Source organism: Pleurodeles waltl, chromosome 7 (genome assembly GCF_031143425.1).
Source record: "Pleurodeles waltl isolate 20211129_DDA chromosome 7, aPleWal1.hap1.20221129, whole genome shotgun sequence".
Lineage (NCBI taxonomy): Eukaryota > Metazoa > Chordata > Amphibia > Caudata > Salamandridae > Pleurodeles > Pleurodeles waltl.
In genome coordinates this window covers 713,049,737-713,074,343 of record NC_090446.1, presented here as the reverse complement: position 1 = coordinate 713,074,343, position 24,607 = coordinate 713,049,737, and the positions used below count along the sequence as shown (strand labels likewise).

At 44.6% G+C, this 24,607-nt stretch overlaps 1 long non-coding RNA gene across 1 annotated transcript in view; it reads right to left on the bottom strand.

Annotated features, from left to right (window-relative positions):
- LOC138304582 (uncharacterized) overlaps window positions 1–24,607 on the bottom strand; it is a 379,580-nt gene that overhangs the window by 177,878 nt on the left and 177,095 nt on the right. The window contains exon 2 of the long non-coding RNA XR_011205597.1: window positions 23,825–23,950. This is a non-coding gene — a long non-coding RNA (uncharacterized lncRNA). The remainder of the gene's footprint in view (window positions 1–23,824; window positions 23,951–24,607) is intronic.

Here is a 24,607-nt window from a genome sequence, read left to right as displayed (position 1 = left end):
CTGCATGTGTACATTCGCAGCAGGGTGTCGCTTTTAGCATTCCACCTCGGCCATGGCCAGCTCCAAAAAATATATTATCTCTGACTTGACAACTGATGATTTGTTTGTCAGACGTCAGTGAAGGACAATTTCACATAAGACAATTATAAAAAAAAAAAAAAACACTCTATGATCCTATATGCAAACATAAACATTGCCAGAACGCGTCATGGTGTTTAGTGTCTCCTAAGCCTTATGTTCTACATCTTTTGCTTGTTGCAAACATTTATTGCTGTGTACAAAGCTGCATGTACCAAAATATTTGTTGAAAGTAGTTCTATGCAAAAGGTAACCAAACATTTGTGACTTTTGCACAGTAAATGTTATATATTTTGTCAACTCGTGAAAGCTTGGTAAATCTTGTTCTGTGATTGTTTTGTTGGTACTTTGAAAATATGAATTTTTTGAGTAATGCTGGAATTGTAAGCGTTCACTACTTCAGGGCAAGCGGTATTGACTCGCAAAGCAGCACAGGGGCGGCAACTTTGCGATGGTGGAGGAGCTTCTTCACCTGGCTCGCCCAGAAGTGGAAAGATAAAACAATATTTAATTATTGGTTTATCTTTCAGCTGCTGGCTCAGCCACCAGCATGTTCAGGGAGGGGCAGGCTGGGCCAGGGGAGGTGGGAGAGGTGATGTGGAGGGAGTGCACCTAAGAGTACATGTGTGTTTGGACGGTCACCTCAGTCCAGCCAAACACACATGCTCACTTAGGTTTTTCTAGCCCTGCTGTGTAGAGCAGGCGTGGTGAAGAAACCGCACAGACCCCAGGGTTTTTCGTGTCTGATTGAAAATCCAAGACGCTCAGAGCAATCCTGATGCTGCTTTCATGCTAGGTTTAGCATGAAACCAGCACCAGGATTGCTGGGGAGCCTGTGCTAGTGTCCCAGTGTATGCCGGGACACCAGAAGAAGAGGAGCGACTAGCGAGATGGCAGGAGATGGAGGCGACAGGAAGAGATAAAAAAAATTAAAAATGTGAATCTTTTTTTATTTTCCCCTCATGCCCTGCCCACCACTCCCCTTGAGATCTGCAGCAGCTGCCGCTGAGCTAAATTAATCTACAAATGTTATGAAATATAAAAATATCCCTTATTTGCCGACTGGAGATGTGCATTTTGCGTAAATTGTGTAGCACACAGTCCACCACCTTGCTTCATATCTACAAAGCTGAATATCTTTTGGAGCATCATACCTTTTAACCAGAAAGATTACTCTTATGCAACAAATTAACAGCCCCTATCTGGGGCGGCACTTGCATAAAGAAATTTAAGGTGGCAACCTTGAGCAGTGGTGCTGGAACAATTTTCAGAGTGGGGGTGCTGCTCTCAAGCTAAGATCACTTAAGTCATAGGAATTGTGAAAAATTCAAGAGTAACACAAAGACCTAGTTTAACAAATGAACCACAGCCATTCAGCAGGAGAGTGCTCAGGTGTGGTAAGTAGCCAGTGGCGTATTTAGGAGCACACTGTCTCAAATATATTTCTACAACATGGTGGTAACTGCCGCCTACCGCCACGGCCACCAAACATACGTCGCCGTGGCTACCAGCCGCCCACCCGCATTATGACCCTCAATGGAATTATGCAAGAAGGCTGGCGGAATACCGCCGACGGTCATGGCAGTGGACGGCGGTAAGGTGGCGCTGCTGTCAGCAGCAGCACCAGCAAAACACTGCCGACCATATCATGAGCAATGATACGGCCTGGCGGTGTATGGCTGGCGGACGCTGCTGCTGACAGCAGCGCCGCGTCCCGTCTCCAGCCGGAGGACCCCCTGCAAGCACGAAAGTCGGGTTCTCTGGTAGGAGAGGGGGGCGGTGGGTGTGGTGTGCGTGTGTGGGGGAGTTGTGTGTGTGTGGGGTGTCTGGTGCATGAAGGTGTGAGTAGCCTTAAATGAGTTTGTGAATGCCTGCATGTACGAGTATGTTGTGAATGCATGCGAGCGGCAAAGTACGTTGGTGTGTGTTGCAGTATGTGGGTATGTATGTGTGCATGTGTAAGTGGATGTGGATATGCTTGTGTGTATGTGTGTGCACATGTGGGTGTGTTTGGCCTGTACCAAGTCCCTTGTCTCAAAGACTGTTTCCTGGGTGCATTGGTGCTGACCAGCATATGTTTTCATTTTGCACTTTTGAAAAGGGTCCATGATAAAAACCTTATAGGCATTCATTGATCGGCTCAATGCCTATTGTGGTAGTTTGGATACAATGGCTCTGCCAACTAGCAAGGCGGCAGGGCTCTCACCAGTTGTGGAGGATGGAGCTGATTGATAGGCACCAAGTGCTGAGCAGAGGGCTTGATTCAGATTGATTTCTTCTACTACCGCTCTTTGAATTATCCCCTTGATGGTGCCTATAAACCGCTCAACAACACCATTGGCTTGTTGCCAGAGAGGTGTGCTCATTTGGTGCTAAACACTTGAGTTGATCATGAAGCTCCTTGAATTCTTTGCTATTGAATGGCAGACCACAGTCAGATTCGAGAATAGTGGGGATGTCCCACGCTGCAAAGGTGTCATCAAGCCGCTCGATAACTTTATCATGGGTTGTCGATTGTCAGGATACTTTAATTCGATTTCCTCAGAAGATAACTCCTCAGTCCCGACCCGAGCTACTCACAACGAATATTAATCCTTCGTGCTGAGTACCCCGGAGGGGGAAAGGGGAATGGGATGGTAGAAAGACTGCCACAGAGATGATGAACGCCAGTACTCAATCTGCCTCTTCACATCTAAGATTGGATACAGCACCTGCAAGAGTCACAGTCGCAATTACTAGGGACATACAACATCAGTTTTTCACTTTCTACTCTCAACACTTAATTCTCTTTAATTCTATTATTTCTTCACTCACCCTGAGTTCTCTGTAGGCTTGCTTCTCTCTATAAATGATAGCTCTTCTTAAAAAAATGCTTATTACTGATTCTGGAAGAACTTCTCAACCTTTGTTAGAGATTGGTTTTATGTTGCTATATATATATAGTTGGTGATCATGCGTTCTTCAAATCAGCTGATGTTATTTAATTTCTCCTGTCTTATTGTGACTTCTGTCAATACTTGTATTTGTAAATGCTTGTTTATTAAAGTTTGTTTCTCCTTTCTTACTTCGACATTTGTTGATAACTTGTATTTGTAACTGCTTGTTTATTATAGTTAGTTTCTCCTTCCTTATTTCAACATCTGTCGATAACTTGTAGTTGTAAATGCTTGTTTATTTAAGTTTGTTTCTCTTTTAAACTCTATTTTGGTTTATTACCATTGAATTTGAAAATGCTTATTTGTTAACAGTTCTTTTCTCCTTTAAACTTGGCCTTCGTTTATCACCTTGACATTTGTAAATACTTGCTCTTTTAAAGTTCGTTTTTTCTTTGACTTTAATATCTTAAACAAGAACCTTGTAAACATAAGGTTAATTCATACATTAAGGGGGTCATTCTGACCCCCGCGGGCGACGGAAGCCGCCCGCCTGGCGGGAACCGCCAGAAGACGGTCATTCTGAGTTTCCCGCTGGGCTGGCGGGCGACCGCCAGAAGGCCACCCGCCAGACCAGCGGGAAACCCCCTTCCACGAGGATGCCGGCTCCGAATGGAGCCGGCGGAGTGGATGGGGTGCGACGGGTGCAGTTGCACCCGTCGCGATTTTCAGTGTCTGCCACGCAGACACTGAAAATCTGAATGGGGCCCTGTTAGGGGGCCCCTGCAGTGCCCATGCCAATGGCATGGGCACTGCAGGGGCCCCCAGGTGCCCCACGACACCTGTTCCCGCTAGCCAGGTTCTGGCGGTGGAAACCGCCAGAGCCAGGCTGGCGGGAAGGGGGTCGGAATCCCCATGGCGGCGCTGCTTGCAGCGCCGCCGTGGATGATTCTCTTGGGCAGCGGGAAACCGGCGGGACACCGCCGGTTTCCCGTTTCTGACCGAATGCCCATGGGAGCACCGCCAGCCAGTTAGCGGTGCTCCCGCGGTCGTTGGCCCTGGCGGTCCATGACCGCCAGGGTCAGAATGACCCCCTAACTCTGTAGCCTTGCCGACTCCCACGGGAACGGTCTACTATCAAACTCTTCGAATAAACCTTGACAATATTTATCTGTTTTCTGTAATATAATTTTCAAATGTAATTTTACCTCACAGGAGTTTCTGTTCTGAAGCGCGCTCTCTCTCCACACAGCTGATTCCTGTCAGACCTCAGTTGAAGTGCAAGGCTTCCAGCTGGAGAGCTCGTAACCTAGCAACCAAACGATTGCAAGACTAGAACTGTAACTAACCTTCAGGACTCACAACGGCCATCTTGGATCTTCTCTTCTTGATTCTTCCTTTGAAATAAGCGCAAGATTACTCTGCAAACCTTCTTCCAGTTTGGGCTTTGCTGTCTCCACTGAGGATATCTCTGCTTTTCTCATGCACTTCTTTGATTTGACTTGGCAAGTTTGTGTGGTCATGACATTGATGATAAGGAAAAAGTTAATATTCATCAATGATTACCATGAGATGATGTCTATTTTCTAAAGGCTCAAAGAAATGAACTGCAACTCTCTCCCAGGCATGTGCAGGGAGGTCAGACATTGCCATAGGATGCTGCACCACCTTGAGGTATACGGTTACAGAGACGGCATGCTTTTATCTTTCTCTCAACTCGTTTGTCTAGGCGGGGGAACCGAACTCAATCTCTCAGCGTTGTTTTTGTTGGCTACAATGCCACAATGTCCTTCATGAACTATCTTGATGATTTGCTGCCTCAAGCTTTCAGGTATGACGATTCTTAAAGCCTCCCAATATGATACTTTCTTGAGTGACGGATAGCTCATCTTGTACACTTTTGACATTTTGGAATTCAACATCATCAGAGAAAGGTCAAAAACGTATCTTCCAAGAATGCGATATAATGAGGTCTTTGAGGGTAAGCATTTTTTTATCTGCTCTGGTAGCAACAATTATCTGTACAATGGGCAGAGCTTTTGGCATGCTGGACCTTACACTGCACTCCTGAAAAGTAGTCTGCCGGGTTTTTGTCCTTCCCAGGCTTGTGTACAATCACATTGTCGTACTCTTGCAGTCGCAACCCTGACCCCTCAATGCAAGGGGACATCTTAGCTTTTGGGTTTCCAGAGATAGTGAGCAATGCCTGATGGTAGGTGATGGCAGTGAAACATTTCCCATATAGAAACACATAAAACACACATGAAAATGTTCGCAGGCCTACACTCCAGCCATACTCCTTCCCCAGCTGAGAGTTTGCACATTCTGTGTCAGTCAGACTTCTACTGGCATTAGCCACAATGTGGTTCTAGACATTTGGATGGCCATCTTGCTGAGCAAGGATTTCCCCCAGGCCTGTCGGGCTCGCATCTACTATCATCTCAGTGTGTAACTTGGGATCAAAATAGGCCATTTCAGTTGCATTCTCAATTGCCTGTTTTATTTCTTTAAAGCTGTGATCGCATTCAGGAGACCACTAAAATGGGACATTCTGTTTTGTTATGAGTTTTGTTATGAGCCTTAAGACCGCCAAACTCACAGTGGTGGTTGGATCGCCGCACTCCTGGTGGTCCAACCACCAGGGGACCACCACCAGGATCACGGATCCCAATGGGGTGGCAACAGACAGAGGCCCATATTTATACTTTCTTTGCACCACATTTGTTTCATTTTTTTTACACAAAAGCGGCACAAACCTACAAAATATCATTTTATTTTGTAAGTTCGTGCCACTTTTGCATCAAAGAATGATGCAAATGTGGCGCAAAGAAAGTATAAATATGTGCCAGAGTCGTGATCAGCTATAGCGGTGCCAATGGCAGCACTGCTGTGCTGATCACAAATCCACTTTCTGTCAGTCTTTCCATGGTGGTTTCACCACCATGGAAAGGCTGGTGGAAAGCCAGTGCTGGGGGCCAGAGGGGAGCTCCTGCACAGCCCATGTCTATGGCATGGGCAGTGCAGGGGTCCCCCTGCCAGCACCCTCAGAATGTGCACTATCTGATCTACAGACATTGTACATTCTGCAGGTGCTGTTGTGCGACAGCATTGGCCTCGGCTCCCATAAGGGAACTGAGGCCAGTGCCGTGGCACTGTTTCACCCGGTCTGACTAGCAGAAACATCATAATATGATGTTTCCCCCGGTCAGCCCTGTGGAAAAATCGTAATACAATGGGGGTGAGGCCACCATTATGCTGGCAGCCTCACCACCGTGGGTTTGGCGGTCTGACAGTCAGACCGCCAAACTTGTAATGAGCTCCTAATTCACTCGATGGGGTACTCACTGTAGTAAAGTCACAAATGTACCATGAGCAGTAACTGCCCATGCCTAAGTAGATGACAGTGCTTGCACCTTTAACTAGGTCAGGATTCATTCCCCATTAAAGAATATGTGCTCAAAGAATTTGAGGGCCTGATTACGACTTTGGCGGTCTCACCACGGGACCACCAAAGCTGTGGGCAGGACACCACCATTGTACCGGTAGCATCCCCGCCCTATTACAATTTTCCAGCTGGGCTCACCAGCGGGAACATTGTAATGAAGTGTTCCTGCCAGTCAGTTTGGTGGGAACAGTGCTCCCCTAAAGGAGCTGAGTTCTAGACTGTAGCACAGAGGGGGCCGACCAGCACCATCGTAATGTGCGCTGTCTGCAAAGCAAACAGTACGCATTCCGATGGTGCTGGGTGGGGGGGCCCCCATGGGCATGGACAGTGCAGGGGCCCCACTGTTGTCCTTGGCACTGACTTTCCTCCAGTCTTTTCATGGTGGGTTTCCCGCCAGAAAAGGCTGGCAGAAAGTGGGGATGTAATCAACCACACGACGTGGAGTACAGCACCGCCATGGCTGGTTACAACTCTGACCACCACCACCCTACTGGAATCCATGATGAACCTGGCGCTGACTGCGGTTCCCTGGCAGTCCAACCGCCAGGGTTGAGATATGGTGGTCAGACCTCCAGGAGTGAGGCGGTCCAACCACGACTGCAGGTTTGGCGGTCCTCGGACCACCAAACTTGTAACAGGGACCTAAGTTTGGTTTTGTGAAGCTCACACTTTGCTGCATTGAGAGTGTGACCTGCAGCAGCAAGTAATTGGCACACTTGCGTAAGAGCCTTGTCATGTCCCTTTTGTGTTGGCCCAAATACCATTTGCAGCCGAAGATACTCCAAAACTCAGGCTTTTGTATCTGAACAAACTAACATGACTCAAAAAAGCAGTAATGTACCTACAGTTCTCTTCCAGCGAGAGTTGATGATATCCTTTGTACAGGTCAAGATGGAAGAAGACTTTAGCTCTATTCAGCTGCATGATCCTGTCAGCTATGTGGGGACCAGGATGTCTTTCTCTCTTCATTGGTGTGTTGTCCTGGTGCATAGCAACACAAATGCGCACAGCACCTCCACTGTCCTTTTTTGGCACCAACACTAGGGGTGAAACCCACGGTGCAGGACTGGGGGAGCGGCTGTGTGGTGATATTTCAACAGTGTTTCTATTCTTCTCAACTACTATTTGTCAGTGAAAAGTGACTCTGTGGTACTGTTGGGCAACAACATTTATGTCCTCATTAATATGACGTTGCACTTTTATCTTTTTGAGTCTTTCTGGTCCATGAAACAACAACAGGAACTGACTCACAATTTCAGCCTGAGCATGGATGTTGTAGTAGAGAGTTGTTAGTCCCATGTCAGCAGCAGTGCCAAAGCTGAGCAAGCATGCACTAGATGAAGTTCCTTAAAAGACATAAATTGGCACTTGCACTGACGTTGTTTTGTGTTGCAAAGTTGCTGTAAATGACCATTGACTGTGTAATGGTTGTGAAGCAGCCCAGCTGTATTCCTTCGTGTTTGAGTAAGCTGTGGCAAGGAGACAAGTTGCTGAACTTTTCTACGGGTAAGTTGTTGATTGACACACAACTGTCTATAATGAAGGTTATGGGGCAACCGTTCACTTTCAATGTGATTTTAGGGCAATGTCCAAATAATTTTTCTTGCTTCATTTTGTGAATTTCTTTTGACCTTTGATCTTCTTTGCAAGCAACTAACCCTACATGTGCATGTTGTTCCTTAGTCAATATCATCAGCGCACATCTGTCTTTTTCACTAGTGCATGTGTAATGAAGTTGAAGAGCTTTAATACAATGGATTTGACGATGTTCTGCTGTGCTTGGTTTCTAGTTGTCATAACTAATGTTGCCTTTAGGCTTTGTGGGCGTGTCAAGAATGCTCCTGGAACCTTCTGTTGACCATTTTCTCTTCTCGCTGTGACGCATATGGTTTCTCTTTCACTTTGCAGTGCAGACCATTATGAAGTGGTTTTCTTTACCGCAGCCTTTGCACATCTGTCCTATGGCTGACTATTAAACTTCATGAGGAAATGAAAACGCACATTGGAAGCATAACTTTTTTTCCTCAGAAACGGCAACTTGAATGCATCTGTTTAGTGCTTTTGCTTGCTTTTTATGATCAACACTGATTTGTTATGCACTGTTCCTTCACTTCATCACCAGCAAGGTTTTTTAAATATATCATGATTTTCTTATATTCTTCTATTAGTGCATCTATGAGGTCATCGAATGTTTCAATCCATGAAGTCCATCTGGCACCAATGTTCTGCTTCTTTACAGTCTCAAACAAAAGTGATGGCCATAAGAATGTAGACGCGTTGTACTTTGCGCTTCTTTCTGACACCATTGAGCGCAACATGCTATTCAGGCAGCGTTGATATTCTAAAGCAGGACTGTCAACCTCTCAATGCAACCCTTGCTGCTTGGTCCTAGTCGTCACACACGATTATCAAGGTCGTATAGTATTTCACTCACTTGTGCAAACAAAGTGGAAAAGAGGGCCTACTTCTAATAATCTGCTGGCGCAACCAGGTCTGAGCCTGCGCAGTCTCTTCCTCCTCATGTTTATTTTGGATGTAATAAGGGCATTCGTGGACTACTCATGCATCTAGGAAAGGAGATTGTAGACCTCACTGAATCTAAATTGGATCAGCAATTTCACCACAGTTTATGCAGCCTTAAATACTGTTCTGGCTTCAGAGGAGGAGGTGATCTTTCCACTGGCTCTGGAATTTATGCTAGGAAAGGAGAGGAAAGCAATTGATAAAAGCTCCTCCAGGAAGCCGCCTGCTCCGGATAGGATTACTATGGATCTATATAAATCTGAGCGGATCTGTGGGCCCCTCCTTTCTGCAATTGTTTTCGTGATCTCTGTATGACGTGCCTGCCATGCCTGCCACATTCATGGCACACAGCATTCATTGTGCCAATATTTAAAACAACAATTGCCAATCCCCTGAGTGCTATGGCCCAAATTCCCCGTTGGACTCCGCTGTCAACCTGGTGGGGAGAGTGGACACTTCCTAGGCTGAGACACTGTGGTCCTGTTGTGAGTGCAATATGGGTTTCGTGAGTTTGAGCAATGCCTCAATTTACACATGGTAATTAGTAAATATACATTCCCCAAGCAGGGCTCCATGTACATGGCCTTCATGGACCTCTCCTGCGCCTTTGACAGCATGGTGAGGTCCAAACTTTGGGAGCTTCTGTCTAACATGGGGGTAGAGAAGGAGCTGGTCCAGTTTTTGAGAGTACTGCACTATGACCTCTCTCTTTCAGTCAGGTTTGTCCCTGCAGGAGAACGGACTACTAGTTTAAAGATAAAGACAGGTTTAAACCAGGAGTGCATCCTAGCACCATTACTGTTTATATTGTACATTAATGGTCTTGGCTCTCCCTTGACTCCTAAAGTCTCTGAAGCCCCCTGTAGTGGCAGAAAAAAGGTACCTGTCCAGTTATATGTGGATGACGCAATTTTGCTATGAAGAACCCCCAATGGCCTTAATACCCTGTTTCAGAAATTTGAATCCACCATGGGTTCGCTTGGATTAGACACTCACTGTACCAAAACCTCCATAATGGCTTGTATTTCAAATCATACTAGGCCATGGGGAGTTCCCCTCCAAGGACACCCCTTTGCCCTTGCTAGGATTTTCCCTATTTGGGAGATGTCTTTGATTCCAAGGGAAACTAGGGACCTGCACTGCCAACGTTTGACAGAAATTCATTAGCTCGGCTGGATACATTGTAAACCTTGCCAGACGCATTGGCAATACACCTGTGGCACCTATGCTCGAGATTTATTGAAGCAAATGTTTCCCCTCTTAGTATACGGTTCAGGCATGTGGGCTACATCAATTTAAACGAATTTCAAGGAGAGCAAAACAGAGTGTTGAGAAGGTTACCGGATGTTCCACCAGCGTGCTCAACCCTTGTCCTGCACCCGGAGCTTAGGGTTGAGTATGTTGTAGGTCTAATTAACTTGCCCCCGTGCTCGATATGGACTAGTCTGCATGCCTCCCATAATAGGAAAATCGTAAAAGGTCGTTTGTCATGTGATAGAGATGCAAACATTCCTTGGTTCCACCACATTAACACCGCCTTGGCTGACCTGGGTGAGACCTTACTATTTATCGAGCCTGAGGCTATCACTAAACAAAACATGGCAAAGGTAAAAACGTATTTTTAAATCACTTAGCCACCACCACAGACAGGCCCTTGAGTTTACCAAAACCTCTGCCAAGGAAGATGCCTCACTTTGTTGTACCTTAGGTGTGAAACAGTATTTGGAGGGGTTTGATCGCCTCTGGGACAGAACGTTACCTGTTTCAGATTGGGTTAGGTGCGCTGGCATCTGGGGTTCCCACTGGGACAATTTGCACCCTCAAACACCATGTTGTGCCCTCGTGATGAATTCTCTCCCCAAAGTTTGCTGCATTTTACGTTCTTCTGTAATTTTTCTTGTGATTTCAGCAAACGGTTTTTATTCCCAATTATAAGGAAACGGGGAATCAGAAGGTCGAAGGAGGCACTGGAATATCTGCAAATGCTGGACACTCCATCTAACTATGTCAACAACTGCTCCTTTTTCAAAGTTGCTGCCAACTGAAGGAACCTAATGATGTTTCAATCTGGCACATACAATATATATGATTAGCAGCATTGCGGGGTGTAGGTCTCACACAGCATGGGATGATACTCTTGTTGGGCGATTGGAGGTCAAACTGAAAATTTGCCTGTTTGGCCCCATGTTCCGCTATTTATGATGGTTTTTAATGTTAAGTTTTAATGTTTTTATTCCTGTGTTTTAACCTCTGTATTGCACTTTTATGGTTACTTTTGTTATCTGAAATAAAGTTTGAAAAACAAACACTGATGCTGGTAAGTTAGTTTCTATTTTTGTATCTTGTCGTCACTGCCTTTATCGTTTGCTCTGTTTTTTTTCTTTCAGCCTTACCAATCGGTTTTGGTGGACTTTTTAACTGTGCTTCTATGCGGGGTCTTTAACTTCTTCTATGTATGGACTCGACTGGGGCCTTGACTCCACATACATCAATCGCAGACCATTTTGCATCGATTTTGGGGCACACGTGGCATGCACAAGCAGTTTGCTGTACTTTTGCAAACTCTCAGAGAGAGCAGCTTTGTTTCTTAATGGGGCACTTATCTCACCTTTGTCACCCGCTGTTGCATCCTCCCCATCCTGGAAGCATGTAAATGAACACACCGCATCTGGAGCTTTGTAACAGACGTTTTTATTCTTCAATATATAATATCATGCTTCTCATGCATTGCGTCATAACTTTTATAACCACACTTTTTTCTTTCTTTAAATTAACTGCTCACTTGAGAAGGGTAATTGGCATACGATGAGTACAATATTTGCATGAAACACCCTTATGCTTCACCACAGGAAGAGTGCTTGAAGTTCTGCGATGGAGGCTTTAGGTGGGAGAGAAGGTAGAGCCCTGCATCCTGTGCAGTTGTCTGCGATGGTCTCGGTTTTTCGTCTAGACATCAAAGGGCCCACTACCCACATTTTGCAAAGGTTACAGAAGGGGAGGCCAGCCTGAAAGATGTAACAAGTGTTGCGACCTACCGGATAGGAAGCACTCAATGCTAGGGGATGCGACTACCACAGACCAAAGGTTTTAATGCCAGAGAAACTACAGCTGTCTTCCAGAGCCTACATTGTATATGCCATGTTGTTTGTGAGAGCTTTAACTGGCAACAACAAAAGTATTGATGCAGGCTACAATGGAAAGAGGGAGGGGTGGGGCAACAACTAGCGATGGGCAGAAAAATTCACTCAGTTGGTAGAATTCGGGAACTCCGCACTACAGGTGTAACGAGTATTGAATTATAAATTTTGACATCTGACATATGATGTAAAAAAAATTCTGTTGGTGCGCCTGGCGTGCGCTGAAGAGTGCCACAAAAATTTTCAGCCACTTGCGAGCGAGCGTGGGATTTCAACCCACTAGCGAGGCTTCCGACTGTGACTGCACCTTCCAGCACCTTTCTGTTGACGCTGGTGAGGGCAAGCTACTGTAAGTGACTGCAAGTGACTGCGGGTGGCTGCGTTTGCACCTCAAGCAGATTCTCTACTCAAGAAGCAACAAAATCTACTTGAAAATATGTTTTTGAATGGATATTCTACTCCAAAGGACCGTTCAAGTTGTTTTTCTAGGCAAGAAGCCTTTTTGGGTTTCGCTTGCACAGTGCTTGAGCTGTGCTTGCAAAGTCATATGTTACAAAAAAAAAATCTTTAAAGACATTTAGAACCTGCCCCTACTTCACCCTTACCTGAACTTCCCATTTGTTCATTCAAAAGTCACTCCAACATCGCTTGAATTGACTTGCTTTTTTTTGGCTAGCAGGTCACTTCCTGCTGTTCTGTTCTGCTTTCTAGTCTGCTTTTGCCATCACGTGGAACATGGCAGAAGTACACCTTTTGGTATTTGGTAATTGGTTACTTGTTAATGTTTGTACATGAACAAATGAACTGAACGCAAGTCAATTCGCGTTGAAATGTGTGTAAACATGTTGCCTATTTTGCAGTGGAGTATTGAGTGTGGATGTAAAGCAAGCAGTGAGTGGACTCATTATGTTGTGTGTTTTCATTACTTAATAATTACATTTCTGATGAATAACAGTAGTAAATATTACAATTAATTGTGTTTGTTTCTCAAATTACCAATCACTCATTTTTAAAGAAAAGTCATTTGCATAATTTGGCAACGTTTTATTTTGTCCATTTTGTGCCATCAGTCAGTGGGCTTTTTCCATAGGCTTGCATGTGTTCTTTGTTCTCCAAGCCCTCTTGCTTGCTGTTGTTTGACCATGTGGCCAGAGGCCATTTTGTGCAGCCAGAGTACTTTTGCCATAGGCCTGCTTGTGTTGTTTGCTCTCCATGCTGTTGTTTGCTCTCCATGCTGTTGTTTGACGATGTGGCTAGCGGGCATTTTGTGCAGCCAGCCAGTGTCCTTTTGCCATAGGTTTGCATGTGTTCTTTGTTGTCCATGCCTCCTTGCTTGCTATTGTTGCTTGACCATGTGTCCGGCAGCCATTTTGTGCAGTCACACTTTATTCCAGTTTTCAAAGCCATAATCTAGGGAGATTTATAGAAGAGGGCTATGGCTTTTTGTTTTTGTTAATTTTTTTAAAACTTTTCTCTGATCCCAGTTTAATAACATGGTTGAGGATCATTGTAGTATATGTATATTATGATTATGGTGAGTAGCCTTTTATATTATATGCATTTCTTTGCATTTTCATCTGCAAGTCCTTGCCTCCCAATATGTTTCTCATAGTCCCATAGTACACCAGCAACTGTTTTTTATTTTATTTTATTTTTTGACATTTTGTATTGTATTTAAATGTTTTTACTTAAATTTGTTATTTTTTTAATTTTAATTTCTATTTCTTTTGAATCAGTTTTTTTGTGTGCATTTTGCCTCAATCCATACACCCCACCCACTGTCACAGGTGCACAGCTGCACAACACCATTCATTTTCTAAGTATTATTTTATTCCATTTTCCCCTAGCCCCCACCTGCCAAAGTAGGTGGACACACATACCAGCATCATTAATTTTTTAAGGATTAATCCATCTCTCCCTGGAACTCCTTGGCTGCCATAGGTGCACAGAAGCCTCTATTTTTTTAGGCTTATTCCATTTTCTCATGCACCTCCCTGACTGCCACAAGGGTATCTCTTAAAATAGATGCACATAAACCAAAGAATTGCATAGGTGTGCTGTTATCCTGATTGGAAATGAAATGCTATGATGATGTGATTTGACTTTGGAATGGTGGGATACACTATTGTTACTAATTTAAGAGAATAACTTAAGTAACCAGTCACCCTAAATTGTATTGTCACTGGGCCTCATTACGAGTACGGAGGTCCTGGGACTGCTGTACCCGCAGTGGCGGTTTGACTGCCGCCCTCTTGGCAGTCCTTCCCCCAGATAACAAAGAGGGCAGTCAAACCGCCACAAGACTGTGGCAACCACCAGGATCATGGATCCAGTGGCAGCAGAGGGGAAAGCCATGATCAATTGCGGCAAAGCCGATGCTGGCACCGCCATGCTGATCACGACCTGGCTTTCTACCGAGCGTTTCATGATGGGGACCCTGCCATGATAAGCTCAGCGGAAAGGTAGGGAAGGGGCCCAAGACAGGGTGATTTTGCCCACTGAGTAATTTTCCTGGGGGCACATGTTGTGCTCTACTATGCCTGCAATGTCGGTGCACACTGTTTGCCATGCACAACATTGTGCATGCTAACAGTACGCCCGAGGTGCATCTGGCGCTGGACTGCGATGGCGTGTGTCTCAGGCTCCCTTTATGAGCCAAAACACGCCTTCACAGTGCCACGGCCACCAACACACCTCCAGCCTGGTGGTAGTGTTGTAAGACGGCGGTCGGGATGACGCTGGCTTGGCGCCTTTCTCCTGACCGCCACAATGGTGGTCTGGTGGTCAGAAAGCCAAACTCATAATTTGCACCTTTGTCTGTGCTAATTTAAACTGCAACAATGCCACATTTCACTAAATGTTTTTCTTGCTTGTTTGACAGCTTCAAGATGTCCCCAAAGAAACGTGCTGCCAAGAAAGTGATCAGTGAGAAGAAGCAGCTTTCCACCACTGGCATGCCAACCACAACCTTTTTCCAGAAAGTTGTGCCTTCCTCACCAGCCTTCAGAGAGAAAGCTGGGAACAATACTTCTGCATCAACAGCACCACCCCAACCTAAGTCCAAGACCATGTCTGTTAGCTAGGCAGCCACTGCAATCATGGGGACGCTGATGAGCAGTGACGTTGAATTGGACTTGTCTCTTTCGCAAAGTAGTACCCAATCATTTCAGGAAACTGAGCAAAGTAGAAAACAGCCGCAGCCAGCAACAGCAGATCTTCCTGAGTAGGAGCAGAACAGGTGTTTCGGATTTCTGCTGAGCAAGAACCTCCTCTTTCAGAATCATTGGCTCCCAGATCTCCAGCAAGAAAAAGGAAAGGTACTCAACCATCTACTCCCAGCTAACCTTTTCTGATGATCTGGACATGGATTGGACTGTGGCAGAGTCTGAAACATGCCATGAGAGGAAGGAGAAAAGGAAAGTTCCTGAAAGCTTTAGAATTATGGAACGGGATGAGGAAGATGAAGAGCCAATCATTGCCATGGAACCTGGCCCAGAGGAGACCAACATTCCCCCTCCTATGCAACCTGCACTGAGGGATGAGGCACTGATACCACTGCCAGCGCTAGCTCCTATATTCGTAAAGCCCTATCTCAGCAGAAGTATGCACTGCAGAGAGGCAATGGACGACACACACATACCTCCAGTTCTTCTTCAGACATTGGCACTGGCACACTAAGAAAGTTCTTCTCCAAGGTTTGGGACTATTTTTATAATTAGCAAGCAGGAGAATAACATTGCAATGTGCTCCACTTGCCACACAAGTGTCCGTCGAGGTAAGCCTGGTTCACACTATGGTACCGGAGGCCTAACGGCCCATCTGGAAAAACATCACACAATGCAGTGAGGGGAGCACCTTAAAAAAATGCTGCAGGGTGTGGTGGTGGTGAAGGTGAGGAAATATGAGAATCAGCTCCAATCGTAGTGGGAAGTGAAGGTGATGAGGAAGAAGAGGGTGACAACTTTACGCAAAGCAGCCCTGCCCCAGCAGTGCACTAGTATCACCCACCTCAGCAACCTCTAAACAGGACAAGAAACAGACAGAGAAACCACAGTATGCAGTGACTGCTCCAAGATGGAAATTGAGGGTTCACAGACATAGGGTTCTGATTACAAGGCTGGCGGTCCGAAGACCACCAGCCTCGCGATGGCTGTCAGACTGCAGTGGCTGTGGCGGTCCAACCGCCACATTACGAGGTTGGCGGTCATACCTGCCAAACTACTGTGGTCCCCACCAGGATCTCAGATCCCGAAGGGCTGACAGCGGTGCAGGTTGTAGTCAGCCAAGGTGGCGCTGAACTCAGAGCTGCCCTGCAGATCACAACCTTGTTCTCCGCCAGCCTTTTCATGGGGGTTTAACCTGTCATGAAAAGGCTGGCGGAGCACAAGTGCAGGGGGTGACGGGGGGCCCTGCACTGCCCATGCCTTTGTCCTTTGACATGGGCAGTGCAGGGGCCCCCTGCCCAGAATCCTCAAAATGCGCACTGGCTGCTGTGCAGAGGTTGCTGGTGCCTCCTACGTGCAGCAGCATTATGAGCAGGCAACAGTGCTGCTGCACCTTCCCACTGGGCTGACTGGTGGAAACCTTGGTTTCAGCGGGGAGGTCATCAGCACTGCGGCAACCATCCCATCGGGAGTTTGGCGCAATGGTGTTTCTGTCCGCCAAACTCCTAATCAGCCCCATGATACCTAAAGCAAAAATATTGTGATGCAAAGATATTGTGTCAAAAATATTGATCACAAAATATCGTTATCTTATACATATAAAGGTAAGCACAAAAATATTTTAAAAAATATGGTTTTACTCTAATATCGAAAAATATATTAAAAAATATTGTTTTTCAATATATATATATATATATATATATATATATATATATATATATATATATATATATATATTTAACACATTAAATCCTCAATATTTTTACATTAATATAAAATAAAATAAATATGTTTAAATAATATTTAAAAATATATATTAATATATACTTATTGAAACAAATACACATTTACGTGTGTATATTTTAATACATATATTTCTTGTAAAACTATTAAAGAACATAATAATTTTAACTTAAAACATAATTTTCTGTTTTTTTAAATACATTAATATCACGAGAACATTCATATATATATGTGTGTATATTTATTTACATGCACATAAAAAATAAAAAATGTAACAATCAAACTGCAAAACTTTTAAAAATATTTACAATTAATTATACTTAAAAAGTTAACAATAGATAAAAATATGTTTTACTAATTATATGTTACAAATTACATAAATGTATGTATATTAAAAATCTTAACATTAAATACACAAACACATAGGTCCTCATTACAAGGCTGGCGGTCTTAAGATTGCCAGTGTTGTTGTGGAGGTCAGGACCACCGCTGCTGTGGCGGTCGGACCACCACAATAGGACCCTGGCAGTCAGGCCACTAGGGTTCTGCCATCACCGCCAAGATCGGTGATCCTGACAGGTTGATGGCAGGTGGAGGTCGAAGCCGGCAGGGCAGCGCTGCATGCAATGCTGTCCTGCTGAATCCGATCTTATTCTTTGCTAGGCTAAAGGATTGGCGAGAACAGGTGCAGGGGGTAGCAGGGGGGGGCCTGCATTGCATAAGCCCAAGTCATGGGCAGTGCAGGGGCCCCATTGCCCAGCACCCTCGCAATGTTCATGGTGTGCTGTTCACCTTGCAGGTGACAGCTTTGCCGCTGGGTTGCTTTCAAGCCGGAGTGTCATAGTTTGGACTCTTGATCTGGGCAAAACTGCTGGTTTAAGGATGACAGTACTTTTGTTTGTAGGCGACTACGCCTTTCCTACAACAAGTCGCAACTGTTGTCCCAACCTTACCGGCTCACTAACAGCACCTCACCAGAAACACAATAGTAGAAGGCGATTTGTGGCAGCCTTTACGCATGGACTCGAGAATAAGACATCTCAGGGAGTGTCGTGGTTGAACGGAGATCACCCCTTTCTCACAGATATATCATGTCTCATACAAACACAGGCAATGACAAAGATGTAGTAAAGTTTCAATAGTTTTTATTTAACATAACTGCAATTTGCGATAAGTTGCATGGGCTGCAATGCTTAGGATAATGAATAATACAAGAACCAGAATTGTGAAGAAGAGAGTCATTATTACAAAGACCCCAACCATCTTGCAATGCATAGAAAAGACATACGAGATGTAATATGCCCTAATACCCTAATGTGAAAGGCCTAACCTCCTACATAAAGGAGAGCTGGGTTTGCTAAACCTAATCTGCCAATGCCATGTCCATGAGAGGAGCCCACAACCCTCGTTACCTTGGAATGAGGTCTCTATCTCAGACTCCGCAGGGACACGAAGACTGGGTCAGTGTCAAGACGACGTGCAGCATCGATATCAGAAATGGTGGCGATGCACTCTGGTCGGGAATCCCTCTGATTATCTGTCTAAAGTGCAATATATTTATACAGATCGACAAGGACCCCTGACGTAGGTGTGTTCCCAAACAATAGATAACAGACATGCTTGGGACGGCAATTTATATAAACAATCCTTCGAAAGTATAGAGAGGGAAAATCCCTAAGTGTGAACACCTACTGTTTGTTTGTCTTTGTTGCTTGATCTTGACGCCTTAGCGCGGTGACACTGATAATGTAACTCATAACAAGTAGCCTAACTATAAACAAGGCAGCCACCTGAGAAGAATTAAATAATTAAATGGGCTAAGATAGAGCAAGCTAAGTAGGTTAAAGGTCACTAGGTGACGGGGGCACGAGTCTGCAAGCCAAAGGCTAAGCTAACTCCCGTTATCCCATTAAAAACAAACTAGGATTCACTACAGGAGACAATGCTTCCTCCTGTTTCCCGCTGGGCTGATGGGCGCAAACTAAGATTTCCGCCCATCAACTTAGCGGGAAACACCTAATAGTTCAGATGGGGTGGTCGCAACTACGGCGGCAGCCATCCTGTCGGGAGTTTGGCGGACGGCCTATCACGCCCGTCAAACTCATAATTAGGCCCATAAAAATAATAAATATTTAAAAAATATTAACAAAACTATTAAAAAGTTGACATAATAAATATACTATTCCCATTCCAATATCTGGTAGAAACAGTAGAAAAAGCTTTGGATGCAGAAGGGTAAAATGTACTATTCTCTCCCTACTCAATAGTAGGGAAAATCCTGGATGTAAAAGGGTTAAAATTTACTATTCCCACTCCAGTGTATGTAACAGTAGGGAAAGCATTAGAAGCAAAAGGGGTAACATTTACTATTGCCACTCCACTGTGTGCAACAGTAGGATCTGAAACTCGGACCGCCAGATCCATGGAGAGGAGACCACTGCAGAGCTGGCGGTCTCCCTCATGCCCTATTACTAGGTTTTCACAGGGCTGATTAGCAGAAACTTCTGAAATCAGAGGTATCTGCCGGTCAGCCCAGTGGAAACCGTGCAGTGGCATAGGCCTCAGCTCCTGATGGAGCCGAGGACAATGTTGTCGCAGAGGGTGCTGGGTATGGGGGCCCCTGCACTGCCCACAACATAGTTGTGGGCACTGCTGGGGCTCCCCTGTGGCCCCCCGCATTGGATTTCCGTGAGCCTTTTCAGGGCGGGGTCCCCACCATGAAAAGACTGGATGAAACTGGACTCGTGATCAGTGTGGCGGTACTGAACTCAGCACCGCCGTGGCTGAGCAGAAATCTGACCGCCGTCAGCCCATCGAGAACCATATTCCTGGTGGGGACGGTGGTCCCCTGGCAGTCTGCCAGGGTCATAATGTGGCTGTTGGACCACCTGGAGTGCGGCGGTCCGACCACCATCACGAGTATGGAGGTGTCAGGACCGCCAGTCTCATAATGAGGCCCTATGTCATTCAAGGAGGAGGGGATACAACTGGGAAAAGCCATGGATGCACACAATTGGGGCCTAGTCAAATGCCTGATACCGGTGTTACTTCTTTTTGAGGTTTTCACACAGGAAGTCAGCAAGGAGGCCAGTAAGATGGACCAAGCTATCCCGCTGTTGCATCTGCTGCAGGACCAGTTAAAAAAAAGTTGTCTGAAAGGTTCATAGGTGTGAACGAAAACACAGAAGCGCATGCCTTGATTGAGAGCTTAATCCTTTACTTGGCTGTTAATACAAGGCTGGAAAGAGACATCATGTTGTCCACAGAGTACATATACATGGGATGTTTCACAATAAAAGATGTGGATTGTTGAGCAAGCCAGAGACCTGGAAGAAGAATGGCTGGAAATTAGAGTCCCATTCCCTGGCAGAAGTTCTGGTGTGCCACCTTCAACTTCCAGAGATGGCAGTCTTGTTGTCTAACAGCAGACAACATCAACAACAAGAACACTGGCAACAGACACAACAACAGAAAAAGAAGAATTGGCCCCAATCTCTGCATTGGCTTGGCTTCAAGTGGCAGGTCAGTGCAGAGGGGAAGACAAAAGAGGTTGAGCAAGTGGCAAAACCGATGACCATCGGAGGATGTCCAGGAGTATCTAGATGACCCAAAAGAGGCCTATTTGGATCAAAGCCCATTGGTTTATTGGTATGGGAAGATGCGCCAATGGCCAGAGCTCAGCAGACTGACTTTAAAGTATCTGGCAAGTCCAGTAGCCAGAGTGTCTGCAGCTGGCACAGTCGTCACAGTGAGAAGGACAGTTTCTTGCCTCAAAATGTGGAGAGATTGGCCATGATCAAAATGAACCTACACTTCATATCACACAATTAAACTGTTTCTGAAATAGCACAGTAGGTGGCGGAGGATGAGAGCAATTGGTCAGACTTAAGTGAGGTAGCTGACCAACTTCTAGGCAAACCACCTCAATTTGAGGGCAAACTCTACTTCACATACTGAGTAGGCCACCATGGAATTTTGTAATTATTTATTGTTGAACTTCTTCACCACAAAAAAACCCAGATATAGCTAGTGGAACATTATGTTTATGTCTAACTTTGGCAGCCCCACCATTTTTAGGTACACCTATGGCCAGATTGGAGTTGGACCAGTGTGCAGTGAAGAAGCCTCCCATTCCCTACTGGATATTGGAGACAATGCCTGCCTCCTTTCAATGCCTATTTTTTTTAACACTTAGCAGGGCTATCCCAGAAGAACATTTGATTTACAAGCCTGCCAAATTCCAATGTGTTGATTGCATCGAAAAGGAAATACAACTGTGTACCTACTACCATGCTTGAATTGGAAGAGGTAACTATTGCACCAAAGAGTGATGATATATTATTGAGTGATTGCGAGTGATGATTGATAATTTATGTGGTGGCAGACAGTGAGGGAGGGTGTTCAACTAATTTGTAATCTTGATTTTAATGATTTGCAATGTTTGGGGACTGATAGGTGATCATTTTTCCTGAAGATGATCGTCCCTTTCACACTTAGCGAAATTTACCTGCAAGGTTCACTCCTTTTTTGCTGGTTCTTCAAAGACCAGACCAGTCACTTTAGTCAACAAACACAAATCTACACAAAATACTCCAATTCTGTGTCTTTGCTTGTTCTTCAACAGGAGTGCACTACAGGTCTATCTCCCTCAGGTCGGGATGGAGTTGGACTGATTTGTTAATACTCAGTTTCAGGAGGAGGATGGAAGGACTACCTTGACAGTCAGAAGAAGGAACTTATTGACTTCAAAGGGAAACTATAATGATGATGATGATGATGATGCTAAGGCCTACTCAGCTCTGTGGACTGGAGAGAGGTGTGTTGATTTTGGAAATGCTGCTGAGTGTGTGTGCTGCAATGCTGGCTCAAACATGAAACTCCTCTTATGTGATTTTGGTCTGGGAGGCTGTTGCATGTAAGTAGAGACAGCCTTGTGATGCCACATCATCACATTATGCACACACTTGGCTAAATGTTATGATGACAGATGTGCGATTTATCAGCCCGCTACATAAAGCTACTTGTCCATGAATAGTTGTAAATTGCTCTCAGTTTATCACTCACACATGAATGACTCCAGCGGATCTTGCTCATGCTCAGAGTCTTCTTGGTACACTCCTCATTCAGCTTACCTTCTGTCCTTCTCATTGACTGTACAATATTGTTTCTGTTTTACAATCCACAGACCTACTCCTTTCCTGCATGAAAGGCAAAAGTTGAATACTCCTGCCTACCTTACTGGACTGGTTCAGCCAGGTGCCCAAAAGTGACTGGCATTCATAGAAGAATGCAAATGTACCATCCAATTTGGCAATACAGTATAATTTTTCTTGTAACAATCATAATCTTTAGAACTGAGTGGGTTAACTTCACTCCTCCGTAATTTGTATTTTATAAACCTAGATGACAGAACATTTAGATAGCTAATAATAACTTTGGTCTCTGGGGCTGAAGGACTGTTTGCAGTGGATTTAACTCAACTGTCATACATGTTCCTTCATTTCCTTCCACAACAAATTGATGATGTGCTGCTCATTGCCGTGATAACTATTGTTGTTGTGTTGTGTTTTGTCTGACTTTGTCATACCTTCCCCAAATCCCCTTTCCCATCCATACATCAAGCCCCTAACCCTCTTCCCACAGGCTGCGTGAATTATTGAGGTGTGACTTAATTTACACCATAAATGGATAACACATGCTGGGGCAGATGTGGTTTGAATCGACACCAACTAACTGCAGGATTTTCTATTACCTGAGCAGTAGCCCGCACCAGCCCCACTTACCCACCCATGCATAAAAGGGATCCATATTGTAGATACAGAAGAACATCATTCATCAACATCATCATTCAGACCTTGTGTTGCGTAAACGCTTAACCTTGTCCACTCCTGACTTTGAGTACACTGTTCCTGACTCAAGAATTTTGTAGCTTAAATTTTTATTAAATTCCATGCTCCCCATTTCTCAGAAGAAGCTAGTATTGCTAGTTTTTGTTATATCAGGTATTCTTTGTTGTGTCATGGAGGTAGTAGCCTGTTCTCATTCTTTGTAAAGCTATGATATGAATAGCTAACTCACTAACTCCGTGTTTTTTTCAATTTAGTTGCATGCGATGGATAATCTGTTGGATTAATCCTACAGTTGAAGCTTACCTAGTTGGGAGTACAACCACAATACATTACTACAGTTCAGTTAGCAGTATCTTTCCTTCACTTTGGGCATTTTGTTGGTTGACAATGCTAGAAATGCCAGGTAGTCAAGCCAACCAAAAACTTTTTGTTATGAAGGGCAGAGCTATGATGACTGTAAGTCATTAGAAGTGCAATGAAGGGGTGAAATAAATTGGGCAATGAAGGACATGAGGTTTTGGTTGGCATATGCAATGGGACGTCCTCATGCTACTTTCCTGTCATGTTGCACTGTCATCGAAACTGCTGGTATATTGAATGATAATACATACCACACAACATTGGGGGGGTCAACTATGACCATGGCCACTCTCTCCTTTACTGTTTGAGCATGAGCAAGAAAAAGAAAGCCTTCTCAACAAACATGTATAGAATAGCTTGCTAAAATCTATTCTCTTAGTCTTACAGTACCAGTCCACAAGATATTCAAGGTAAGAGGGAAAGCTTACCAACAAAGCAAAAGAAAGCTACAGATTAGTACAGACAGGAGAAAGTCAACTACAGAAACATCAAATATAGAAAAAAGGATAATGCAGATATAACAGGAATTGACAAACAGAAGTTAGAACGAAGAGAAGTTGAAACAAATACAGTCACAGTATAAAATAAGGGAAATGGATTCTAAAAGTAGAGAGGTAAACGTTAGGGAAATAATATTAACTGAAGTACTTACTGGGGACAGCAGAGCTGTCAGCCATGGCCGGTGGTGGCAGTGGTGCTTCCACCGTGGCACTGGTGGTGGCAGCCCCAGCTTCACCCTGACCTTCCTCCTCCGATGCCCTCTTCTTGCCCTTGGATGCTGATATAAGAAATAAATAAGATAACGAAAATAAATTAGTAATCCAGTTAATCTCTCAGAAAATATTTTGACAGGGAAAGGCAAACACAGCAACAGATTGTACTTTTCTAAATCAGATTGTCTATATTACTAGTATCGAGCTGCCCTGTTTCTAATTTCCTAAACCTAGGCCCTATTCCAAAATTACTAAACTACATTTGGAACTTCAAATGCATTGCATTGATTGATCTTTGCTTCTCAACCCCTTTTGATGGGCCGACTCAGATGCATTATATACATCACTGGGACATTGCCTGGGACTGTACGAGCTACATAAAGAAAGACATAGAGAACGCTAACTCACTGATATTACTACTACCACTAACGTAGTGCCAGGACAGAGGAGTCTGCATGATTTCTTAAATAGTCAGCCCAAGCGAGAACCGACGTTTACAATTAGGTAGAGCCGAGCAACTGGCTTGCTCAAATTGGATCACATAATATCCGCAATGTTACATACACTTAAATTACCTCTATGTGTGAGCAGCATGCTACTTAAAAAGAAATATTAGCATTGTAGAACACAACAAATGAATAATTACTCACCGAACCCGCAAGTTCTGCAGGCCCTCCTCCCCGCTGCGTATGCCAGCCTAGCGGTGGGAGTGCTTCACCGCA